General features: G+C 40.6%; 1 long non-coding RNA gene and 1 pseudogene across 1 annotated transcript; one reads left to right on the forward strand and one right to left on the reverse strand.

Moving 5' to 3' along the window:
- Positions 1 to 13,443: 13,443 nt before the first annotated feature.
- LOC143687767 (UBX domain-containing protein 8-like) lies at positions 13,444 to 14,339 on the forward strand (annotated as a pseudogene).
- On the reverse strand, positions 14,201 to 16,646 carry LOC143687774 (uncharacterized). Its single transcript, XR_013177681.1, has 3 exons — positions 16,623 to 16,646; positions 16,188 to 16,243; positions 14,201 to 14,247 (listed from the first exon to the last, which is right to left on the reverse strand). It is a non-coding gene; the product is annotated as an uncharacterized LOC143687774 (long non-coding RNA).
- Positions 16,647 to 20,631: the final 3,985 nt, after the last annotated feature.

Here is a 20,631-nt window from a genome sequence, read left to right on the forward strand (position 1 = left end):
ATATCTAATAATTTCATAATCTTAAGTAATCATAAGAAGAGGTCCTGGTGGGGTGGTGGAGAGAAAAGGACAAGGTTTAACAAATTAAAATGGAGAATTCTCAGCACCATTTGAAGGCAATCTTTTTATGCCAGGAGTGCTGTTTTAGTTTCCTAAGTTGCAAAAAAGCCTAGGAAATGGTTCCACTTAAATAATGAGAATTTATTAGCTTACAAGCTTATAAAGTTTTGAGGCCGTGAAAAAACCCAAGTCAAGACATCATCAAGGTGATGCTTCCTTCCCAAAAATCAGCTGCCAGCGACCCTCAGCTTCTCTGCCACATGGCAAAGTACCTGCAGTGTCTGCTGGTCTCTCCCTTCTCTTCCGGATTTCATTCCTTTCAGCTTCTTGCTTCCATGGCGCATGCCCTTGCTCCCTTGCCCTTTCCCTCTCACTCCTCATTCTATTTATAAAAGGCTCCAGTAAAAGGATTAAGTCCCACCCTGAATGAGACGGGTCACACCTTAACTGAAATAGCCTCATCAAAAGGTCCTACTTAGAATTGGGTTTCCATTGCAATGAATTAGATTTAAGAATGTTTTGCTGGGGTACATACAGCTTCAAACCACTACAAGTGCTCATACCCCAAGCCACGCAAACAGCTACAACTTTGCCCACTCAAAAGAACGACCCTACTGGGTCCACTCTGAGGGACATCAAGAAAGGCAGATATTCTCAAGTCTGGGGACTTGAGGGAGATACCTTTCGGGGCACTCCCAAGGGACCTCATAGTCATAGCTTTGTCAGGATTGTTCTTTCCCTTCTGGTGCAGCCCTGCTCTGGTAGGGATGAGGGTGACTGTGGTCGTCGTTATTGTCATCCTTTACTGAGCATTTACTATGTTCCAGGTACTACACTAACTGCCTGGTATTTTTTCAGGAAAATGTAAGCTTTTCTTCTCTTTAAGTAATTTGCAGACTTGTAAACATTGAATTCCCAACTTAGCCCAGTAAAGTGCTAAATTCAAGGGAACACAGGGGCTAGACATGGGCGAGGGTCAGGAAAGGCTTACCCAAGGAGGTGAGGATTGAGATAGAAGGAAGAAAAGGACACACAAAGGCACATCCATGGAACTTCCTGGCCAGAGGGATGGGATAGAGCCTGGTACTTTGGAGGAGCACAGAGTGTGTGTTGGGTGGATTTGGAGGCATGTGGGGGTGCAGAGTGCACATAAGGCTATTTAATGTGGCACCAGTTAGGCAGGAAGAGTCTTCTGTGCCAGGCTCAGGAGATCAGCTTTCTTCAGGAGGAAATGAGAAAGCCCCGAAGATTCTCAACTAGGGGCGGGGATACATGACCAAAAATATATTTTAGGAAGATTGTACTGATATTCATAGCATGATTGGTACTGCTTTATAGTTAGCATAGAAGCTGCTTGGAGAAAGGCAAGCAGCAGCTAGAGGAAGATAAAGAGTTGAAGAAAGGATGTTTTTTAAGATTGAGAGGCTTGATTATGTTTAAATATTTCTAGGAAAGAACTTTTAGAGAGGGAGAAGTTGAAGATTCAGGAGACAGGGGACATATGACAAAATGAGACTGTAGGGGTACAAGAAGAGGAGGTGGGTCCAGGGAGCTGGAGGAGAGATTAGCCTTAAATAAGAAGACAGAACACCTGCTGTGATGGGTAGAAAGGAGGCAAGGATGGACCCCACAGAGAACCTGTGAAACTCAATCTCAGAAACACCAACCAACATCTAAAGCTTTAGTTATCAAAAGTCTGAAGTCAAAGGATTATGTGGTGTGCCAGTTTGAAAGGATGTTATGTACCCTAGAAAAGCCATGTTTTAATCCTAACCCCATTTTATACATCTAGCTATTTCTTCTAATCCCTATTCAGTACTGTATGTTTGAATCTGTAATTAGATCATCTCCCTGGAGATGTGACTCAATCTAGAGTGGTTGTTAAATTGGATTAGGTGGAGACATGTCTCCACCCATTTGGGTGGGTCTTGATTAGTTTACTGGAATACTATAAAAGAGGAAACATTTTGGAGAAAGCTGGAGATTCTGAGAGAGCAGAAAAGAATGACATAGCCATGAGAAGCAGAGTCCACCAGCCAGCAACATTTGGAGATGAAGAAGGAAAACACCTCCCGGGGAGCTTCATGAAACAGGAAGCCAGGACAGAAAGCTAGCAGGTGAGGCGTGTTTGCCATGTGCCCTTCCAGCCAAGAGAGAAAACCTGATTATGTTCACCATGTGCCTTCTCACTTAAAAGAGAAAGGTATCTTTCTTTGAACCAAGGTATCTTTCCATGGATGAATGCCTTTGATTGGACATTTCTATAGACTTGTTTTAATTGGGACATTTTCTTGGCCTTAGAACTATAAACTAGCAACTTATTAAATTCCCCTTTTAAAAGCTATTCTGTTTTTGGTATATTGCATTCTGGCAGCTAGTAAGCTAGGACATGCGGGTACAGTTATCAGAGTTTCTTAGATTCTAAATATTAAACACTCTTAAATACCATTTGATTAGCTACAAAACTGTATCTATAGATTTTTTTTCCTTCCTTGCTTTAATTTTAAATTAGTTTATGAAACATGTACAAACAGGCTTTACAATGATTACTTAGATATTGTATTTTAAAATACATATGGAAAGAAGGTATTTTCATGAAATCAGGAAATGCCTATGAAATCAGGAAAATGTTTAGTAACATAGGTCATTACTATAGCAATGTAGATATTGGTAATAACTTTCTACTTGATATTTTGAGAACATTCAGTTTTGACAGCTTATCAAATGGTATTTGTTAGTGTTTAATATTTAGAGTTTAAGAACTTTGCTATCTGAATTTGTAGATTCTTTTCCTTATTGCCTTAATTCTAAATTGGCTTATGAAACTTACTGTGCAAACACAGGTTTTACAATGACTGTTTGGATACTTGATTTAAATATGCCTATGGTTAAGCTAACTAAAATATCCATTTTTGGTGGTTGTAAGTGCATTGCTTATTTTCTTAAATAAAAATATTTTTCAAAAAAGATTATGTGGGGAAAGAAAAAGGTTATGTAGAATCTTGGAGGTGGATATATGAATTTTCAGTATATTATTCTTTGCATTTTATGTTTGAAATATGTTATAATAAAAACAACTTTCTAAATTTCAAAACTATGCAGGGTGCATGGGTGGTTCAGTGGTGGAACACTCACCTTCCACGCAGGAGACCTGGGTTCAATTCCCGGACCATGCACCCAAAACAACAACAACAAAACTGTACAAACAAAGCTTTATGAAACTTCTATATTATTACTACAGTTATTACTGTTTGGAGAACAAGTATCTGAGAGAATTAAAATTATTAATGTTTGGAGAATAATACACTGGCTATACATGTGTCCCAGACTGTCAATGTTTCTGGCGAACGGAGAAGGTAGGATCAGCACTAGAATTCCTACAGAGCCCCTGGTCTTTGAGCAAGGGTTCTAAGCCAGGCCGTGAGAATGCCCTCTCATTCCCAGGAAGGCACAAGTCCAAGGGATCACTGTCCATTCCAATCAGGATCAATATTAAGGAGGGGGCAGACTTAGAAAACCAGATCTCCCTCTCATGCCAGGAAAATCCCTTTTATACTAGCCATTCCTGGCAGCTACCTCTAGCTGCTGGCTGCCTCAGGTCCCAGAATCAGGAGTCAGGCTTTTCTAGACGATAAAATTGCTCCTCAGAGACTGGCCCCAGGGTGCGGTGGAGTTTCAGAGCCTGGACATGCATATGGGTCTTCCTGGTCCTCCTGCATCTGGGACTGGAATGTTTGCACCTTTCCTGAGTCTTTGACTAGGGCTGAGTTAATAAGGTCATGGTTATTTTGTAGAATGAAAGCCAGCTGGTAAACATCCCACCCCCACCCCCACCCCCATTTCACTTTATCTCTTACACAGGCTCTTCCTTGCAGCTTCAGAGAAATGTTAGAGACCAACTATACAAAGAGAATGCCATTTGAAATAGCCTGTAAAATTCACTAATTTTGACTTCCACTTCTGGCCAAGATAGAGTAACAAGAACTGGATTTACTACGTGCCTGAAACAATTATCAAACAGATAATATATAATATATATTATTATATATAGATATAATATATCAAATATAAATATATAATATATCAAACAAAATATATGAAATAGTGATTTTAAAGACACTGGAAATCAGGTAATGAAGGAGAGCAATCCCTAAAAGACAGGAAAAAAAGAGGGGAGCCCTATAAATGCCCCTATCTCCTGCCTTGAGAGTTTCTTGACCACAGCGCAGGGAGGGGAAACTGAGTTGAGACAGCTGAGCATCTAGGGAGAACAAAGTGGCTAGAGTTTGTAGCACAGAGTGCCAAAGAGAGAGCCCTGAATATCTACAGATGAACCCCTCCAGTATTTAGCTGAGTAATGATCAGCAGATACATGTGAAGAAACAACTCAAAGTGAGAAAGTAACTACCTGAAAGGATTAGAGATAACTACCTGACACTCACACACTGAGAATAGCGCCTGTTCCCACTTGCCAAATTGAAAACCTAATTATTTTAAGAGCATTGAGTAGAGTAGTCAGAAGGGTCTTGCCTCATAGTGGGGGACAATTAGCCCTAGAATTGAGCATTTGACTACTCCCATATAATAGCTTTAAAAGCACTAACTCTTTCCAAGTAAATTCAGTGTGCCCAGAACAAAGTTTAAAATATGTATAGGTATATTTGGTAGCTATGGAATGTTCATTAATAAAAATTAATTCAAAAATGCTACTGAGGGGAAAAAGGAATACTTATACGAATATAAAAATATTCGGCATCCAAAAAAGGTAAAATTGACAATGTCTGGCCTCCAAACAAAAATTGCCTTGCATGCAAAGAAACTAGAAAACATGATACATAATAAGGAGAAAAATAAACCAGTTGAAACCAGTTTAGAACTGATGAAATGTTAGAATTAGCAGACAAGAAATTAAAACAGTTATAACTGCTTTCCATGTGTTCAAAGGTTATGGGAAAACATGAAAGATATAAAAGAATCTCAAAGTGAATTTCTAGAGATGAAACTGTCTAAAAAAACGGAAAAAATTTTAATAGGTGTGATTGACAGAAGATGAGACATTACAGAAGAAAAGATCAGTGCATTTGAAGATATAACTATCCAAAATGAAATACATAGGGAAAAAGAATTTTTAAAAATTAAAAGAACACCAGTGAGCTGCGGGACCTCAAACAGCCTAACATTCATGTAATTGGAGACCTTAAAGACTAGGAGAAAAGGAGGGAGAAGAAAAATATTTGAAGAAATAATGGCTGAAAAGTTTCCAAATTTGATGAAAAAATATAAGCCAATTGATCTGAGAAACTCAAGTAACTCCAAGAACAAGAAACATGAAGAAAACTATACCAAGGGCTCAAATTGCTCAAAACTAGTAATAGAAAATTTTAAAAGCAAGAAAGAGAAAAAAGACATGTTATATACAAAGGAACAAAGATAAGGATGGCAGCAGATTTTTTATCAGACATAAGGCAGTAAGAAAATAGTGAAGTAATATTTAAAGTACTGAAAGAAGAAAATTTAAAATCTAGAATTAAATACCCAGAAAAATACCTTTTCAAAAGTAAAGGCAAAATGAAGATGTTTCCAGGCATACCAAGACTGAAATAATTCATTATCAGCAGAGTCACAATACACACACAAAAAAAGTTAGAAATCCTCCAGGCAGAAGGAAAATGATACTATGGAGAAATGTGGAACTACACAAAAGCATTTCTGGTGCTCTTCATTCAGAAACTACTGGATAATTATAGTTCCTTCCCCCATTCTTTAAATATTTTTAATAGATGATTGACTCTTTAAACAAAAATAATGCCAATGAACTGTGGGGGGTTATAAAATATGGAAAAAATAAAAAATATGAAAACAAAAGCACAAAAATTGGGAGGAGAGATAGATGTATACTAGTGTAAGGTTATTATACTATAAATGAAGTGGTATAATATCATTTGAAGATAGCCTATGAAAATTAAAAATGTATATTATAACCTCAAAACAATATCTAAAAAAACAAAGGGGCATAGTTAAGATACTAAAGGAGGTAAAATCGAATCATAAAAATAATCACTCAATCCAAAAGAGAGCAGAAAATGAGGTAAAAGGGAATAAAGAAACAAATAGCAAGATGATGAATTTAAACCTAACCATATCAATAACCACATTAAGTGTAATTGGTGATTTATCTCTGCCAATTAAAAGCCAGAGATAGTTAGACCTGATGAAAAAGCGAGACCCAACTACATGCTGTGTACAAAAAACCCACTTTAAATATAAAGACACAAATAGTTTACTATAAAAGAATGGTAAAATATATTTCAGGCTAACACTAACTGAAAGAAATACGAGCTGGCTATATCAATATGAGATAAAGTAAATTTCAGAGCAAAAAAAAATATTACCACCAATGAAGAAGGTTATTTCATAATGATAAAGGGTACAGTTAATCAAGAAGACATAGAATATGCTCTTAAATGACATAATTTTTAATTACATGAAGCAAAATCAACTGAACTACAGGAAGAAATAGACAAATTCACAATTATAGCCTGAAATTTCAAAACCACTCTCTCAATAGTCAATAGAATGCAAAGACAGGATATCAGTAAGGATATAGAAGATTTGGACAACTCTATCAACCGTGACCTAATTTACATTTATATAACATTCCACGAGAACAGCAGAGTACTCATTCTTTCCAATTGAATATAAAACATTGACCAAAACAGAACATATTCTGGGCCATAAAACAAGTCTCAAGAAGAAAAAGTCATAAGAAATTTAATAAGATACAAAGCACACACAATTTAATCACAATTAAATTAAAAGTTAAATTATTAACAGAAAGATTTCTGGGAAATTCCCAAATATTTGGAAACTAAATAACTTCTAAATAAAGTATAGATCAAAGGGAAAAATCATAATGGAAATTGTAAAGTATTTTGAGCTGAATGAAAATAAAAACAGTGCATATAAATATTTGTGTGATGCCACTAATGTAGTATAATAATAGGAAAAATTTATAGCATTATATGTCTATATTAGAAAAGAAAAAAGATCTCTTATCAATGACCTTAGCTTACACATTAGAAAACTAGGAGAAGAAGAGCAAATTTATACCCCAAGTAAGCAGAAGTAAGAAAATAATAAAGACTAGAGCTAAAACTCAATGAAATAGAAAATAGAAACTAACAAATCAATGAAATCAAAAGCTGTTTTTTGAGATCAATAAAATTGAGAAAACTTTAGCCAGTCTAATTAGGAAAAACAAGAGAAAAGTAAAAATTATCAACCTCAGGAATAAAAGGGGTGGCATCACTACGGATTCTGCAGATACAATAGGATAATAAGAAAATATCATGAATAACTTTATGCCAATAAATCCAACAGCTTGTATGAAATGAACCAATATATTCAAAGACACAAACTACCAAAGCTCAATAAAAAGAGCAGATAACCTAAATAGACCTAAGTCTTAACAAATAAATTGAATGTGTAGTTAAAATCTTTCCACAAAGCAAACTAAAAGCCAGCTGGCTTCACTGGAGAATTTAAACATTTAAGAAATAAATAATACCAATTCTCCAGAAATTCTTCCAGAAAATTGAACTGGGGGGAATACTTCTCCATTTATTCTATAAAGCTGGCATTGCCCTGATATCAAAAACAGACAAAGACATTATACAAAAAGAGAACTAAAGACCAATATCCATCATGAACATAGATGCAAAAATTATAAACAAAAAGTTGGCAGATGAGTCTAAAAATATATAAAAAGGATAAAGTTTATGACTCCTCTTCATCTTCCTTCTCTTCTTTTTTTTGTTTACACCTGGCATTCAAGGAAATTTCTGTTGTAACTCCAGTTTGATAAAAACTTAAGGAACAGATACCTCAGAGCTGAAATCCAATGATGACACATTAAAATATAAAAATGTTCAGGTTTTAACAAAAGGTTTCAACAAAAGTTTACAAAGCATACAAAAAAACAGGAAGTAATGGCCCATGCAAAGGAGATACTTAAAGCATTAGAAACCACCGCTGAGGAGAGCCAGACCTGCGACAAAGCAGACAGAGACTCTTAAAAAATGGTTCTATGTATGCTCAATATATGCTCAAAGAGTTAAAAGAAACCATGGACAAAGAACTGAAAAACATAAAGAAAATGATAGATGAACATAAAAGGAATGTTAATAAAGAGAAAGAAATTAGGTGAAGGAACCAAACAAAGCTGAAGGCCACAGTAACTGAAATTTAAAATTACATAGAGGGGTTCGACAGCATTTTGGAGCTGGAAGAAAAAAGAATCAGTGAACTTGCAGACAAGATGATTGAAATCATTCAATCTGAGAGAAGAAAGAAGAAAAAATGGGGGGTGCAAGGGTAGTTCAGTGGTAGAGTTCTCACCTGCCATGCAGGACCCGGGTTCGATTCCCAGCCCATGCACTTCCCAAAGAAACCAACAAAAACAAACAAAAAATTCAACGAATGGTGCTGCAATAAGGGGATACTCACATGGAAGAAGGATGAAGTGTGACCCCACCATACAGCATAAAAAAAAAAGAAAGAAAGAATGAAGAAAGTGAATAGAACCCAAGGAATCTGTGGGATACCATCAGTGTACTGATACATGATTGTGGGAATCACAGAGGGAGAGAAAAGAGAGAAAGGGGCAAGAGAATATTCAAATAAATAATGACTGAAAACTTCCCAAATTTAATGAGATATAAATATATGCATCCAAGATGCTAAATGAACTCCAAACAAAAGAGCCCGAGTAGATCAACTACGTGACATATTATATTCCAACTGTCAAATGCCAAAGATAAAGAGTGAAGGCTGAAAGCCATAAGAGAGAAGCGATGTATCACGTACAAGGGAATCTTGATAATAGTATATACACACACATATATACACACACACACACACATTTATATACACATATGTAGAATATCCCCACAATTTAAAAAAAAAAAGAGCAACTAAAGAGACAATGATAATTAAATGCAATAAGTGATCCTGGATAGATCCAATAATAGAGGGGAAAAGGCTCATGTGGACATTATTGGGGCATCTGAAAAAAATCAGAACATAGACTATAAGCATTATATCAATGGGTAAGTTTCTTGAACTTAATAACTGCCTTTTGAACTTGATAACTGCATGGTTTAGTTTCATAGACTGTTCAAAGGAAATATCAGGAAACAGATCAGGTTAAACAGTGGGAATTTATTAACTTCCAGTTTTGAGACCAGGAAAATGTCCAAATCAAGGCACCAGCAGCAGCTGCTTTCTCCCTAAGCCTGTGGAGTTCTGGGGCTGGCCGCTGGTGATTCTTGGTTCTTAGCTTGTCACATGGCAGCATCTCCTGGTCTCTTCCTTCTCTTCTGGGTTCTGTTTTAGCTTCTTGATTCCTATGGCTTTCTCTCTCAGTCTGAATTTCATTCTCTCATGAAGGACTCCAGTGATAGGATTAAGACTCATCATGATTGAGGTGGGTCACATTTTTACTGAAGTAGCCTCACCCAAAGGTCCTACTTACAATGGTTTTACATCCATAGGAACAAGAACGTGCCCTTCCGGGGTATATATAGCTTCAAACCACCACACTGCACTAAGAAAAATTGGACTTCATCAAATTAAAGTATTTTTTGCCTCATAGGACACTATTCAGAAAGTGAAAATATAACCCACAGAATGGTAAAAATTCCTTACAAACTGTATATCTAATGAGGTTTGGTAGCCATAATATATAAAGAACGCTTAAACTCAACAATAAAAGGACAAACAGTCTGAGTAAAAATACACAAAGGTATCAGTGGCTAAGAGATTTCAAATAGAGTTAACAGCTATTCTGGAGGTTGTTACACTTATGCAAGCTTCAGCCAGATATTGCTCATTGCCACAGTATACCAAGCCCCACCCTAAAGAATACCCAGGGCTCTATCTGAGGTTCTATAAAAGTTTCACTCACTGGGTTTATTTTTCAGAAACTTAAAACTTCCAGATTGTTCCTATGCCAAATAAGCCCTGAAACCCAGAGACACCAGTCTCTCCAATAATGTCAACTAGTTGTACCCCCTACCCCATAATGTCAACACCACTTTTTTTTTTTTTGACAGGAATCATTTATGAGTTTATTACCTCAGAGACAGTTACCTGGCTACTTTGCATTTTACAGTGCCTGTGCACAGAGAGCTAGGATACCTACTCCACTAACTAAAAGCCACTTTAAACAAAATAGAAAGTAGCAGCTATTTCTTATTGATCCAGGCTAAGATTCTGCAAGGGTATGTATAGAAAAATGGGAAGGATACAGTTTCCAGGATCAGGCTTTGGGGATGATTTTTTTTTTTTTTTTTTGAACCTAGCAACATACAAACACAAACACTCTTACCATATGATCATTCCATTCTTGGTATATAAACAATTCACAATATCATCACATATCAACACCACTTTTTAACATGAAGAAGTTAGAATGGTCATTGCCAAAATATCCCTGAAGATTAGGAGAAGAATCAAATGAGAGGGAGAAGTTGGAACAAAGAAGATAGGATGCAACAAATGACTGTGACTTCTAAATCATTATAATGATATTTCTTGTTAATGTCTAGTGCATTAGAGCTACTAGAAGAAATACCTGAAATTCTGGAACTGTGACCCATACAATACTTTGAAATTTGGTCTAAAACTACTTATTAGACTGTATTTTGAAATTTATCACTTTTCTGCATTATGTTATATTTCACAATAAAAAATGTTAAAACAAATGTAGGTTCATGTGAGATTGTGGCAAGAAAATAAAGTCAAACTCATGGGGCCTGAAAAAAATATGGACAAAGGACTGAAGAGACATTTCTCCAAGGAAAATACATAAATGGCCAATAAGCACATAAAAAGATGCTCAGTATCATTCATGATGAGGGAGTTGCAAATGAAGATGGTAATGAACCATCACTTCACACCCATTAGTATGGCCGTAATTGAAATTAAAGGGAAGGTAAGTGGTGGGGAGGATGTGGAGATAGAAAACCCTTATATATTGCTGGTGGGAATGTAAAGTGGTGCAGCTGCCTTTGGAAAACAATTTGGCAGTTCTTCAAATGTTAAACATAGTTGTTATATGACCCAGCATTTCCACTCCTAGATGTATTCCTAAAAGAATTGAAAACATATTTCCACAAAATCTTGTACATGAATGTCCATAACAGCATTATTCATAATAGTTCCAAAGTGAAAGCAACTCAGATGTCCATCAAGTGATGAATGGATAAACAAAATATGCTATGTCCATATAATGGAATATACTCAGCCGTAGACAGTAATGAAGTACTAGTACCTGCTACATTATAGATGAAGCTTGAAGACATAATGCTAAGTGAAAGAAGCCAGTCACAAAAGGCCATAAATTGTATGATTCCATTTAAAGACAGAAAGTAGATTAGTGAGGAAGGTGGAAAGAGAGTTGCTCCTAATGAGCACGGGTTTCTTTTGGGGGAGATGAAAATGCTCTAGAATAAAGTAATAATGATGATTGCATCACCTGTGAATATACTACATACCACGGAACTGCATATTTTAAGAGGGTGAATTTTATGATATAATAACTATATATCAATTTAAAGATCAATGAATTAAATTCACCATAATAAACTAAAAAAAGAAAAGGCATATTTTCAATAGATACAAAGAAAACATTTTACAAAATACAACCTCCATTTTCCATAAAAACTCTCAACAATGTAGGAATAGAAAGGAACTTACCCTGTTAAAGGGCATCTATGAAATACTTACAGCTACCAGCATACTTAACAATAAGAGGCTGAAAGCTGTCCCTTAAGACCAGGGACAAGGCAAGATGTCTCCTCTTACCACTTTGATTCAACATTGTGCTAGTGTTTCTAGCAAGAGCAAAATAGCAAGAAAAGAATAGTTGGATATACATAAACCAAGGAATATCTAGAGCCACACGCCAAAATGAATAAAAAATGCAACATAGATGCAAAAGTAAAATCTGAAACTATAAAACTTCTAGAAGAAGACAAAAGAGAAAATTATTGTGATCTTGGGGTAGACAAAATTTTCTTGAATATGACATTAAAAGCACAACCCATTAAATAAAACATTGATAAATTGGACTTGATCAAAATTAAAAGTTTCTGCTCTTTGAAAGACACTGTAATAATTTAAAACTTATGCTTTTCAAGACCCTTTAAGAGAATGAATAGAGCTGCCATAAAATGGGATAAAATATTTGCAAAGCACATATCTGATAACCAATACTCGAAACTCAATAATAGATCCCTTTGTAGGTATAAGCAGGTACTATGTTCAGCATATTATGTAATAACCTCTAATCCTCATGACAGCTTAAGGTAAATAATATCATCCTTACTTTACGGATAAGGAGATTGAGGCCTAGAGAGGTTAAGCAAAGTCACTCAGCTAATGAGCTAAGTTTTTTTCCCAAGTTTATTAGATAACCACAATCTAAGTTATCTGTCTACCAAATGACAGAGAATCAGCAGATGGATAACAGCCTGTCCCTCTGCGCCTAAGACACAGAACGCTTGTGATATCCCTTTTCTCCAATCCCACTGAATTTTCCTAAACACTGGAAGGTCTGGCAAAATTGCCTTTCCCTGTGTGGAAAATGCATACTGTGAATATTCAGATGATGGATTCTGGGGTCCACCCTGAAGTGCCTCTCTCTGAGGACTGGGGCAAGCAAGCAACATCCAGTCTTTTGTCATCTGACGCACTTCTTCCCCAAAGATCTCAGACTTTCTATCCATAGGCTTCTCTTGTCATGTAAAAGGGTTTTCATTCTCATCTGACACTGTAGGCATCCCAGTTGGAGTGTGTGCTTGTGTGAGACAAAAAGGAACAAGATAGCCCAGGCTAGCACCATCTGTTTTAGATTTTTAGCTGCACACACACACACACACACACATGCACACACACACACATATATACATGCACCAAAAGCTTCTGCTTATTCTGTGTGGATTAATTAGTATTGTGCTGTTAATCTTACAAAGGGTATTTTGCATTTGTTTAGTATCTTTCTTAATGGAAGTCAGGGCCAGCTGAGCCATTAACTCCACACCTGCCTTTATTTGGCTGAAAGCAAAAAGGTGAAGGGTGTGTATCAACCTCGCTCTTTAACTGTAAAAGGGAGACAATCACACGCCCACCTTATTGTGAGGACTGAATGACATTACATATGAAAATGGTTAAGCGCAGTGTTTGGGGCATGGTAAAATTGTCCAATAAATGTTAGCTGTGCTGTTGTTACTATTTACTGATAACCAAGTATTGTCGCGTCCTGCTTTAATGACCTGTTTGATGCACTTAAAATTAGCTAAATGTTTGTCTGTAAATGAGTGATGTTAAAATCTTCTTCCCAGCAAAACATTTACTTTGGATGGCTCTCTGCCCTGATTCAGGACTCCTGCCACAATGGCTTCTTGTGGGGACACTGGTGTTTTCTTCCTCTCTGAGTCACCCCCCCCTCCCAGTCTCCCTTGTGTCTGGAGTTTTGGAGTGGGATCCCGGATCTAAAAATTAAAAATCTTATTTTGCTGTGTGGCTGGATTTTCTTAGTGCTTGCTCTTCTTACTTTAATAATTTCTGTGACTATCTCATGGCTTGACTCATTTAAATCTTCCCAAGTTTATCTGAAAGAAGAAGAATGAGAAAAGGCAAAAACTTGTGCAAAAAACCCAGGAGTCACAGGGTGAAAGGGCCAGCTGATAGATAGGGAATGTTTTAAAACCTCAACAGCAAATGAAATAGAAAAAACTGGAAGTGGTCTTTATCAAATGACAGGCAAAACCTAGGAGTTAAGCAACAGTCACAAACTTGGGGTAATAAAGATTTGGAGCTTGAAAATACCAGACATTTTCTGAAACTTCAAATAGAAAGGCCACAAAGAGACAGAACTTGCCTAAGCCTGTAACCAAAATTTCACTACCTCCTGAATGACCCACATAGAAAAAGGCTTTTAACTTACCTGCAGAACCTCCTAAAACAGCTGAAGTAGTTACTGTGCCTCTCAGATGTGCAAGTGAGAGTGTCGTGAAGAGAAGCCTTGTTAAATCTTGAAGTTCATGAGTCTCATTTGACTGGATGATCAAAATTGGTTGCCACATATCCCTATATATCCTTTCTACTTCCTTTCCCAGAAGGCCTCTGGAAGTGAAGGGAGATTGGTCATTGGAGCACTTACTCAGTGTGGAAGAGAAAGAGAAGAGCAAGTAATTAAGAAATGAGAACCACCTGCTCTACATAAACTCAGTTACTCTAGGCTGTGATCTTACAGGACAGCAGAGGAGTCACATTAAAATTGTGCCATACCTTGATTAAGTTCAAAGCACTAAACACTTCATGTTGATATCCATGGGACTATATGGACATAAAAGACTAGAAAAGGATTGCTCTCTGCATCTAATTTGCGGAGTATGCCACCTTATAATGTACCAAGGGAGCATTAATTAAAGATGAATACAATAAAACACTCAAATTTTTAAAAAGTTTACTTTGGCATCATGTCATCGGACTACCCTATGGGATGTCATTAAGCAAGAGTCCTAGGAAACTTGTTGAGGATGCAGCTCATGAATCATCAGCATCTTCCTTCCTGAGCACCCATGGAAGAAATTTCTCTTTGGCCTAAATCCCAGGAATGGCGGGCCTTCTCCTGGGAAACTAGTTTCTTTTTATCTTTTGGACTCTGTGGATTATGGAACGGATCCTGTTTCCCTGCTTGCTTTGGCTCAATTAGCCCATCTTTAGCAAAGGGTAAAGGATTTGTGCTATGCATGATATTATGGATGCTAATCACTACCTTTTAAAAAGTCTCTCCCTGAAAGATTTCCTCGCATATATTTTATATCTTCATCTTAGAGTAAGATGGGCCCCTTTCCTGACCTTGGAATCTCGCCCCCACCCCAAATCCATGGCTGTGTAAAGTGGCACTTGAGCCACCCTCTCTGTCTGCTGCCATCTCAAGAGGTTAACCTGGCTTTGGAAGCCTCCTCTCTCTGTCGCCTGGGAAGAGGCCCAGGTTCATTAAAGACTTTGGACTCAACAGCTCCATTGGATGGGCTGTGCCCGAACCTATTGTCCTATATGTTTCTGTCTCTGTGGTTCAGGAATTTCGGGGCCCTGGGCACAGCCGTGACTTGGGCACATTATCCTGCTCCCCATTGCTGACACCTAATCCTCAGGGACTGACCTACCACTCCATGGGAAAGGGATGCCCGGAGCCAACCCTCTCCAGCCTCAAAGCAGATAATACACCTCAAATTGCAGCATGGGGAGCCCTGGGCCTTAGGGGATAGGCAGGAGGAGAGAGGATCTAGCCCCAGTCTTCCTGCCCACTTCCTTTAGCCAGCTTTGGGCACCCCCCACTCCCCACCCTCCATCTGAGCAGTTCTACACAATCGCTAGGTCTTCTTCTGGTTAAAATTGGTCAACTCACAGGGTTAATGGCTCACCCCACCCACTCCCCTCTCAGTCCTTGCCCTCAGCCTCTGTTCCCCACCCCCACCCATGGTCAGCAGCCCTGGGAGATGGGGGCGGGGGGTGGTTCCCAGGCTGATCTCAGGACAAGGATGGACTAAGACCAGGCTTATCATCTCTAACCCTTCAGGCTGTCCTCACCCCCCTGCCCTCCACATACCTTGAGCTGGAGTCTGGTTTCAGCTTCCAGCCTGGACCTTTTCCAAATCAGCAGGCTGGCTCCAAGGATGCGCCCTGCAACCCCACCACCCACCCCTCACCCCGACACATAGAACAGATGCCAAGGAAAAGACTCAGCTGGGCTTTTCAGGATTGTTTCAAATCACTGGATTCCAAAGGGGGGTTTAACCACAGGCAGCAGGAAAGCCAAGAACCGGTTTACAAAACCGTTCATTTTACAGTTCCAGGCTTTACAAGCAGCAACAAAAATCACTCCTTCCTGTGTCATTGAGCTGCCACCACGCTCTTGGAAGAGGGGGAGGGGGAGGGGAGAAGGGGAGGGAAGGGTAAGAAAGGGAGGGAGGGAGGAGATGTGTGGTTGGTGGGGGGTTGGGGGGGGCCTGGGAGTCAGGAAGTCTGAATCCTGACCCCTGCTCAAGAAACATTACCTTTGCACATTTTCAATTTCTTCAGCAGTCAATCAAGGATAGCCCTGCACAGGATTCTGTGGGAAATCAAACGAGATCAGGCAAGTCAAATGTGTGCTGGCAGAAATTCTTCAGGTAAGGGGAGGCACAGGGTCACCTGTCTGGGCAGGTGAGATAGAGGAAGTCCTCCAGGGTCCAGGGTCTTGTATACCCAAATTACTTCCCAACAGCCCTTAGCACTCCAGGAACAAGGAAGTAAACTTTTAAAAGAGCCTCTTCCTAAAGGTTTTTATTGAAAACCTCTTCTGATTTCTTGAGGAGAACAAAGATACGTATGCTCCCGCCCTGAAGGTGATTTCTGTCTGGTGGGATGAAGGGGTCCAGTGACAAGGAAACTTTTAGCAAGTCAAGAACAAGGAGAGACAACCGGGCTGCCTGGGTGAGACCTGGACTCACCTGGAGGAGGGGAAGCGAGAAGGCGGTCTCCTGGGAAATGCAATGGGACCAACAGAATACTCTTTGGACCAGCTGCACGGCTGGTTCATGGTTGCTGGCGAGGAAGAAAATCTGCGGGGCTTTCAAAGGGAACATTTTTCCTGTGGTGAGATGGAGAAGAAAAGTGCATACCGATCTCTGGTCAACATGGGGCTGGCCAGCTGCGAGAGCTGGTGGGGAGGGAGCGGCCTGGTGGGCAGGGGCATCCAAGGGGATGCGCCCGGTAAAAAAAAAGATTCTCAGTTCCCCAGACCACAGAGTGGAGACAAATATGTGAAACATCTGTGGGTCTGTGGGTCTCCTGGCGGAAGGCGCTTGCTGCGTCCTCGGTCCACCGACCCCCTGGACTGACTTCAGATAAATTACAAGCCTGCCCACAAGCACTTTGGTGGGAATCTTGTTTTTCTTCTTTCAGACGGAAAGCAGATTTGCTGGCAGATTAGGGCGCAGGGGGCAGGGGTGAGGAGGAGGTCACAGAGGAGCACCAAGCCTCTCCATGAAGCACTGAATCACCCCTTAATGAGGTTCTCCTGTGCCTCAGAGCTGGCGCAGGGATGAAAAGTTCAGGAGAAACCACTGGAGCACACTTGGAAGGGCTGCTAAGGCCTGGCTCCTCCCGTGACTACCGGGTAATTGGGCTGAGCTGGCGCAGGCCCGGGCGGAGGGCTTCTCAGTTCTCAGTTCTCACAACCACCCTCCGAGGTGGGAACTACTGTTATCTCCACTGCACAGACGAGGAAACTGAGGCACAGAAAAGCACCTCGTCCAAGGTCTCATCCTAGGAAGGGAGAGGTCAAGATCCAGAGCCCTGTCTGTGCTTTGAGAAAGTTACTTAATACCAATATCCCATATCTAGCACTTTCTCATGTTCTACTTTTTGGATTTTTTACAACTCTATAAAGTTGGTACAGCCAATATTACTGCACTCATTTCACAGAGTGAGAAAGTGAGGCCTGGAAAGGCTATTTGATTTGCTTCAGGTTAACATCCTAGGTGAATGGGGAAGGCAAACCTTGCTTCTTCCACTGTGTCCTGCACCCATCCTGCACCCTGCTGAGCCAGGGTAACAGCATCTAGTTACCTTTACTTGCTGGCACAAGATGTTCGTGTATGGCGTTACTGTCATTTTAATCATTGTAAAATAAACTGCAAAAATAAATGCATATATTTAGGGTACAGCAGAGCAAAAGTTTTGTTTAAGAGCAAAAGTTTTGGAATCAGCCAGGGTTTGGGTCCTGACCACAACTAGTTAGACAAAATACTCAACCTGGCCATGCCTTCCTCTTCTCATTTGCACTCTGGCGATCACAAGAGTAGCATAATCATGGAGTGAGTGCATGTGACAAGCAAAATTATATAGATTCCACTTAGTACAGAGCTGGATATAAAGTCAGTGCTCAATAAATTAAGTAATACCATCATCATCATCATAGCATTGTGCTGGTTTTGAAACTGTTAGGTACCCCAGAAAAGCCATGTCTTTTACTCCTAATCCAATCTTGTGGGGGCAGCCATGTTCTTTTAACTCTGATCCAATATTGTAGAGTGCCACCTCTTGATTAGGTTGTTTCTAGGGAGATGTGACACACCCAATTGTGGGTGTGACCTTTTTATTAGATGGAGATGTAACTCTGCTCATTCAAGGTTGGTTTGATTCATTTACTGGAGTTCTTTAAGGGGAACATTTTGGAGAAAACTCAGAGGCAGATGCAGACATCTGGAGTTGCTTCAGAACCGATATAGACACAGATGTTTGGAAATGCTTGCAGACAGACAGCAACTCATAGAGGAGGCCACTGGAACGAGGAGCCAAAAGCAACAAAACCCAGGAGCAAAGGGCCAGCAGATGTTGTCATGTACCTTCCCATGTGACAGAGATACCCCAGATGGAAATCGGCCTTTTCTGAGTGAAGGTATCCTCTTGTTGATGCCTTAGTTTGGACAGTTTTATGGCCTTAGAACTGTAAGCTTGTTACTTAATAAATCCCCTTTGTAAAAGCCAGTCCATTTCTGGTATATTGCATTCCGGCAGCATTAGCAAACTAAAACAATCATCATGATCAACAATGAGCAAAAGGAGTGTGAGAGCTTAGAGGCCTGGGGCCTGCTGCATACTGTTGACCTTCCTTTCCCAGGCCTGGTCTGGAGGATTGAGGAATGTCAGTCTCTGTTGCAGAAGACACTAGCTCTGCAGTGACAGGGTCCTGGCAAGGGGAAGGCCTTCTGTGGGCAGACCACTGATGGGTTAAGCCCTCATTTGGAGACAGGTCTGACTGAGCTCACAGAGAAAACTTCATTCCCATGAACCAACTGGCAAGAAACTAAAAACAAGGACACGGTTTAAAATAAACACTTGTCCTGACTCAGAAGCAACATTACACATAAATGGCAATTGGTTCCGGGCTCGCAAATTTGAGCTCAGTAAAGGAGGTTGGTTTGTGGTTTGTTTTGCTATAACAGTTTCTTTAAATTCTAAATCTAAAAGCCTTCAAGTGGAGGTAAGGTTTGGATGGAGAAAGCCGCAGAACTGTGGCCAGGTAATTTCTCTGTTGCAGCTCCTTGTGTCCACACTGTAAAAGGAGTTCTGGAACTCCAATATCTACGATTTGCAAGCAAAGTGAGAGATGACTGGGGGCCCTTGGGTACAGGGTACAGTGAGAGAATGTCCTCCAGCCCCAGCTTCATGGATCTGACCTGCCACATGGCAGAGCCGCAGCCCCTTTTCCTTTCCTGGGTGGGGTAGATGGTTATCTCACATGTAAGTTCTTAATTTTGCCTCTGCTGTCCCTGCATAACCCTTTCAGAGGGATCCCACAGCCGAGTTGCCTGGCCACTCAGCTCTTGGTGGGGGCACTATCCCGGCTGAACTACATAAGTCCTTAATGATTCGCTTTTGTTCATTTCTCTCTCCGTGGGGAGTGAGGAGCTGGGGAAGGTGGGGGATAGATGTTCCCCAGGGGACTGGAGTCACCCATAACCTCACACTCAACTGGGACAGTCATACCATTCTTTCCCCATACTCAAGTCCTGTTGCAGGGTTCCACCCCTTCCTCTTTTTTTTTTTTTCTGTTTTCAGGAGCTCTGTTTTCCCTCTCTAAACTCTGGGTTCCATTACCACCACCACCTAACCCTGTCAGTATGTCTAACTCTAGTCATAACCAAGGTTCAGGTCCCTTCCCCTGGGGACCCTGAGGTGTGGGGGGTAGCCTGGAATGGGGGTGCTTCCCAGGCAGGAACTCCTTCATATAATCAAAAGAGCAACGGGGGAGACATGCGGGAGGGAGGCGGTGGGAGGCGACGTGGCTGGGTCGGAGGCCGCCATGTTGGGGTGGGGGAGGGGCCCCTGGACCCACAGTGGCTTCGCAGGTCAAGTAGCTCGACCCACGGTCAGAAGGCTTGTGGGCAATCTGATACACTTATGCTGTTGCCTTAGGCAACGCCAGGAGGTAGATGTCCTCGGGCATCCCGGTCCCCACGAACCCTCCATCCTCAGGGCTCCAGAGCCCTGTGCTCTCCTCAGAGACCCTGTCCTTGAGAGAGGATTCGGTATCATTCCCTTCTCCTGAAATCAGCTGAGGTTTCTTCACCAGACGGACATGTCTGCTCTGCAGCTTCAGTCTCTACAGACGAGTGTCAGCCGGGGCGGGGGGTGGGGGGTGCTCTGCAATTCCAGGTTCTGCCTGAGGGGCTGCAGGCAGGGGCGGGAGGTTGCCAGGACCACTGCCAAGGACCAGGAACTCTCTGTCTATGGAGATTTGGTTTTAATTCTTTCTTCTCTTTCTGAGGAGTGGACGTTGGATTCTGAAGCATGGTAGCCATGGTGTTCTGGGGTGTGGACCCTCTTATTCCCAGAAATCCCACTGCCCAGTATGAGGGGTCTCCTCCTGGGACAGGCTGCCTCTGTCCCTTCTGTCTCTGGCGGGGGTGGGGAATGTGTGTGCAGACCCACAGCTCCTGGAATCAAGCCCAC

The sequence above is a fragment of the Tamandua tetradactyla genome, chromosome 1 (assembly GCF_023851605.1).
Source record: "Tamandua tetradactyla isolate mTamTet1 chromosome 1, mTamTet1.pri, whole genome shotgun sequence".
In the NCBI taxonomy this organism is placed as follows: domain Eukaryota; kingdom Metazoa; phylum Chordata; class Mammalia; order Pilosa; family Myrmecophagidae; genus Tamandua; species Tamandua tetradactyla.